At 40.3% G+C, this 6222-nt stretch overlaps 1 long non-coding RNA gene across 1 annotated transcript; it reads right to left on the bottom strand.

Moving 5' to 3' along the window:
• Window positions 1–1469: 1469 nt before the first annotated feature.
• LOC119721320 lies at window positions 1470–4889 on the bottom strand. Its single transcript, XR_005270170.1, has 2 exons — window positions 4811–4889; window positions 1470–1732 (listed from the first exon to the last, which is right to left on the bottom strand). It is a non-coding gene; the product is annotated as an uncharacterized LOC119721320 (long non-coding RNA).
• Between the last annotated feature and the right edge of the window lie 1333 nt (window positions 4890–6222).

The following is a 6222-nucleotide window of genomic DNA, read 5'->3' as shown; positions in this document are numbered from 1 at the left end:
ACAAAAACATATTCAAATCAAAATGTTCATGACGAGTTTTTGGGTTCCCAGACTTCACGGCACTGTGTCATTAAAAACGCATCGTGGGCACCGGTCTACTTTTTTTACTCCGTGCCAATTAGGTATTTCCAAAGCCACGGCTTCGTCTCTGTTCGGCTCCTCGTAAAAAAAGGGTTCCTGACTTTGTGTCATTGTTCTGGTACGGGTACATTGAATCCAATAATATGAAACCAAAATTGTAAGTATTTCCATTTGGGTTTTATAATGTGTATCTATAAAGCGCACGTATCCACCAATATTGGTGCTCAAGGCGCTACATCATTATTACCCTGCTCATTGGGCTAATGAAACATTCCAAATACCGTCTCAGCTCCCTGGGGAGTATACAGCTCGATGCTGCCATTTCGGCGCAAAGCAGCTAGAATCAACTACAACATATCATCTCTGCCCTCACAGGTACCCAATTTACTCCTGGGTGGGGAGAAGCAATGAGTGACAAAGTGCCTTGCCCAACGGCACACGCACCATATCCCCAGGCTGGACTCAAACCCACAACCTGCAGAATTACCCACAGACCACGAATTTAATGCTTCAGACCACGAGGCCACGGCACTTCACGAAATTTGATTATGGAACCCTGGATACAGCCGACGCCGAAACGGCACCGATGTTTGATAAACCATCATTTTTTTTCTCCAGTTTGAACAAGAAGATAAAGTGCCTACTGCATTAATCTAAAACCTCGAAATCAACAACGAAAATACAGGGAGTAATAACAGGCTTTATTCATATACCAATCATCTAAAATTTCTCCCTCCCCCTTATATTGTAAATGGTCCTAGCTAGGGCGATTGCAAAACAGGATTAACATAGTTGATTATCTAGAGTGTTTTCCCTTTCTTGCTCACTCATGAGCGACGCATTTCCCATCGCATATGCACGTTAATGAAGTAATAATTCCCTTGGTTGGTGATCAATACCCTATAATGGTGGGCTCATGTAGCCGACCTTCCCGCTGATGATTACATATTTTCTTTCCAAGGCTGAAATTGGATAAAACATAACCCTTTCTTTTCTAATTACTATACTATTCTTCAAGTACATGAAGTTTATTCTGCTTATTAAGACAAGTAATTTTTTTTCTTTCAATTTATGACGAATTCTAAAGTGCAATTACATCTACGGAACTATTATGTACACACGGAGCCCGTCTCGAAAGTGGTTCCAAGACTGCATAAAGACGATCGCAATTTAAATGTGACCATTACATCATGGGTACCAGTCTACTTACTTTAGTCATGATGTAATGGCCACTGTAACAGTCACAAAATTAAGCATGTTTATATTATGTCAGTAAGCGAAGTATTCTTAATTTAAGACAATTAATAAGACATACACTGATAAATCTTCCCTTTGAAACGAAAACATGTGGCATTGAAGAAGTATTAAAACACAAAATGCCATATATGCCACTTCATTTTTTAAATCAGCCTATATTTAAGTTTACGATACCCGAGGGCAAAACATACGATTCATATGCGTTTATCAATTTCAATTTCAGTTATGTTTTTTTTTTTTTTACAATTTCAAGTTTTCAAGTTTATATGCCAACAACTGCTCATTCCCCCAGTGATTTAAATTAACGCTTTGAGGTTGGATGGGTAGTGATGTACATTTAACCGTTTCCCTCGCTTGATTATGGTGATTTCCGTGGTTGTTCAGTCAAACGGTTCTGTAAAAGGAAGAAACAAAAAGTCAAAGTAAAAGTAAATTTTACCATAAACAATGTCTTCAACATTATTAACATCCAGACGATAAACCAATTCACCAAGCCCCCCCCCCCCGCACTGCACACGTTGATCGACAGTTGCGCAATTACTACTGTGATTGGTCGGAACATCGTGGCGGGGCTTAATAAATCAGTTTATGAGTTCCTATTGGCGGAAGAAATCTTGTGATAATCACCACAGTTGACTGATGACGAAACTGGGCTGTTTACCATCACACATGAAGGTGTTTCTTGTGACATGGTTTAATAAACTTTAGCCTTCGTTCAGTAATTTGAGCTGCGCGTATGCGTTAATGTTTGTACTGTTAGTTTTAGCTGTACGTTTCTTGTAAACAGATATATGTTGGTTTTTTTTTTATTTTTCAGACGTTATACTTTGGAAGTGCTAAAAACTGGGGTTACATTATCAGTAATACAATGAAGCGCTAGCAGTTCCTTTTCTTCGTCTAAAATGCGTTTGTATTGCACCAAGGCACTGGAAGCAATTTTTGATAAAAATGCACGAGCGTCGCCAGACCAATATTGAACCATTAGAAATGGTTTAAGAACGGGATACGTGTGCGGCTCGGGAAAAAAACTAGCTGGTTATATATCACCACTTTGTGTGATTATTTCACCGAACTCACATGCATAACGTCTCAACATTTTGATATGAAATAACCACTAGCCGCATACGTCTCCAGATCCCGTACGTGTACAATTTCTAACATGGCTCCTATTATTAACGACAAACTACTCCATATAGGCAGAGATTATTTCCCCAGCAAACCGGCCATCGGAAAAAAACAGTATGAAGAGGAGAGGGGTTGGGCTGGACACCATATCACCATTAGGGCTCTGCTCAAGGCGGCCTGCACTGGACACTATGGACAATATGTCGTATAGACACACAATCAGCCTAGAAGTGAACAGTTTTACCGACAGTAACGATAAATAGGGGGTGGGGGGTTGCACCCACCACAGCCCCCTCTAGCGACACAGATGAAAAGAAATGCTGTGGTTGTGTGTTGAAATGACAGCAGCCTTGATATGCGACTAGTTCATCAATCTCCTTGGGACTTAAAGCACGTTAACGTATAGCTTATTATGAGTACGTTTATATCATTCCCGCCACGGAAATGAGACAATTTGCGCGAGCCAAAATGAATCAGTCGAGAAGTATCGTAACTGGTTTTCAGCAAGGATTAAAGCATGGAGAGGCTAATCGTCCTTTTGATTTCCACCAAGATTCGTTTTCATCGTTATTAGATTGGCTAATCTATTAAAAGCTCGCTTGAGACAGGCCAATTTCATTTTAATACGCCACATTATTTTAATGCCTTAGAAATGCCTCTTTCAAATCCCAGTGAGGCGCTTTTTGATATGCTCGACAACCCTTGCTAATAAAAATGCTGAATTTTATAAATCTCAATCAGTTTTGGCTCATTAGTTTTTGCTCATTTAAAAAAAAATTACTTTTAATATAGGTTTTTCCGGCCAAGTTTCTAAAATGTTCATTCACTTCTGAAAATCGGTCAGTCATTTTCGTCTGAATTTGAGAATCGCTCTAAATATGCGTTTCATTTTCGCTACCAGAGTATTCGATTCCATTTCAGTTCAATCTTTTAAGTGATTGAGCAGTACCTTGCGTTTATGTCCAATCACATTCGTTTACAAGACTTATTTTTCGCTTTTAGAGGGCGATTTCAAAAATTTACCATTCTATTTCGCTTTTAGTTTCATGCCATCGGCACCAGATACAATGAGTGGTTTCTTTTTCATTAACCGTCATTCAAATTAGCTGTGCCTGAAATCAATTTAAAAAAAAAAAGGTATGCTTGTGTAAATGAATGCACAGGTAACGTAATTGGCCGTCTGTTTCTCAAAACCGAATGCATGGACAATGAAAACGATTGAACTTTCGTTAAATTGAAATGGGATTTAAGACGTGCATTCAAATTTACACGAAAACGAATGACCGATTTTCAGAAGTGAATGAACATTTCACGAAATTGGCCGGGAAAACCTATATACCTGATTCTCGGCATCGTGTTTTTCTAATTCGAAAGATGCAAGGTACCTTTTTGTTATTGACTGCAGAATACACCATCAATATGAGGTAATAGCCATTCAGGAACTAAATTTGAGTATTAAACATCTGGCAACTTAACTTGCTCGAATGCTTGGCACGTTTTAACTTTGAATTCTCCAGACCAAAGAGACCGTGGCTATTTCACGTGATTCGGGGTAAGCCTAATATGCTGGCAACCCCCAGCCCCGGAATGGTCTGGTGTCTTTGAGCCATTCTCACCCACTGTGAATAATGTATTGACGCTGAGCGTCTCTTACGTAACTTTGCAAGAGCTTGCCCCGAATTATGTGATATAGCAACAGTGTCTTTGGTCTGGAGAATTCAAAGTTAAAAACGTGCCAAGCATTATGAGCAAGTCAGTGTACCAGATGTTATTCAAATTGGACTCGCAAAGGGTATAGGTTATTCGCAAATGGCCATTCGTTCAAGTTATTAAAATGAAAGCCATACGGAATCGTGCAAGCGTCCTACAATCAAGAGCAAGTAATGAGGTCAGGAAGTATACGTGTGGAATATCGATAGTGTAAAGCATTTCAAATGTTTTTTCTTTCACAAAATTTGGGCTTTAGAAAATCAATAAAATAATGTTCAGTGTTAAATGTTCTACAGTGTGCATTGGTATCCTTTACCAAAAAAAAAGTCTGATCAGTTTCTGGACACTTGAATATGAACTGATGTTTAATTGATAAATGTTAAAATTGCTTAATACGTAAATACATTTCATTTTCTCATTCTTTTCAGTTTAATCTGCATGTGGATTAAGAAGTAATTTTCAAAATGTAGTTTAACATTTTAAGCCTGTTCATCTTACTTACGTCAAATGTTGACTTGTGTATTTCTGTGCAGGCACTGCCCTATTAGAGACAATTTGTTGCGCGATTATTTGATATGGTATAATAATCACCTATATTACCTCATAATATCTATATTGACCTATAACTATAACCCACCTGCCGGGTCAATATAACCCACCTGCTCGGCTAACCCAATCACCACTTGGGCTGGTTGAAGACCAGGCCTACTTGGCTGTATTTGCAGGTGGCGTCGTACTGCCGGCCGTCGGCCACGCAGAAGGTGTACATGGGACAGCGGCAGTTGAAGGTACTCTTCTCGGCTTGTTTGCAGACCTGTACCTTGCCACAGAACTGTTTGAGAGTGAGGAGAACGAGCACTGACATAAATGGTGGGCACTACTGGGGAAACACGAGGCATTTGTTGTTATTTTCGTGAGGTTCTTAGAATAGTTCGGAAGTGCAAGAATGCACTGAAAAGCGCGGTTAAAAAAAGACGGAGAATCAAAACGACAGTTCACAGGATTGATGAAGACGGCAAGGAGAATACTGAGCTTGTTGGCTTGTGTTTCTTAGTAATGGAGTGGAATGTAACGAGGGACGGTTATTGATAGACGCAGGATCACGAAGGCACAGAACAATCAGCGATGCGCGTATTCATTTTAATAAGTACCTATAGTCATGACACTAAGTCTATTAACAACAGACAAGGATAATGACAGGCAACTATTAAAGTTATGTAAGCGCAAAATTGTATTCAGTGTTGGAAATGCTCAGACCGGTTTTAGCGAAAGTTTTTTTTTTCCAAAAGTTTTTGCGAGGCATAACTTCAAGTTGCGAGAACTGGTTTCGCGAAACTTTTACACAAAGAAACGTGTATGCGGAATCTTCTGATTGATAAGGAGGGCACATCTATTGGTCAGCCACAAGGGCTTCGTAGGGTTTCGACTGTTTAGAGGAGGATTTCTGAAGTCTGGATATCTTCAGGTGAAGGTAAAAGTCAATAAGACTTCAATTCCTTTTGCTTTTTATTCTGTCCGAAAAACTATTTAAAGTTCTGTTTTATGCAATATTTGATCATTTCCCATTGCCTCCAATTGGCCTTGTTCGAATGCCAAACTTTAAAACCCAACAGATAACTGACCAATAATTGACAGTTTCAGTAAGCCCCGCCAAATGCGCACAGGGCAATAAACGCGTGTTTCTCGCAAATGCCACAGAGCATGCTCCAGTCGCGCGTCAAACGCGCGTGCACGCCCGTCGAACTTGTGTGCACGCGTGTCAGACATAAATCACGGCTGTGATTGGTCAGAACACCATTGGGCGGGGCTTTAATAGATCGAGCGGCTCACACGATGTCCGTCCGGGGGTTCGCAGAACTGTTATATTGGTACGCACGAGCGGCCAGGAACGGCGTAATGTAGTTATCAATGGCTGAGAGATCAACGGTGGCTAATCGGAGTCGGCCACCCTTTGCCGTACCACGGGAGCGAAGGACCAAGAGGTTACTAATTCAGACCATTACACACAGACCGTTAACTCTCGGGGTATGTAGACGGTAATGTCTGATG

Source organism: Patiria miniata, unplaced genomic scaffold (genome assembly GCF_015706575.1).
Source record: "Patiria miniata isolate m_02_andy unplaced genomic scaffold, ASM1570657v1 HiC_scaffold_13, whole genome shotgun sequence".
NCBI classification, from domain to species: domain Eukaryota; kingdom Metazoa; phylum Echinodermata; class Asteroidea; order Valvatida; family Asterinidae; genus Patiria; species Patiria miniata.
The sequence above is the reverse complement of the archived record's forward strand: the minus strand, read 5'-3'. Positions and strand labels throughout refer to the sequence as shown.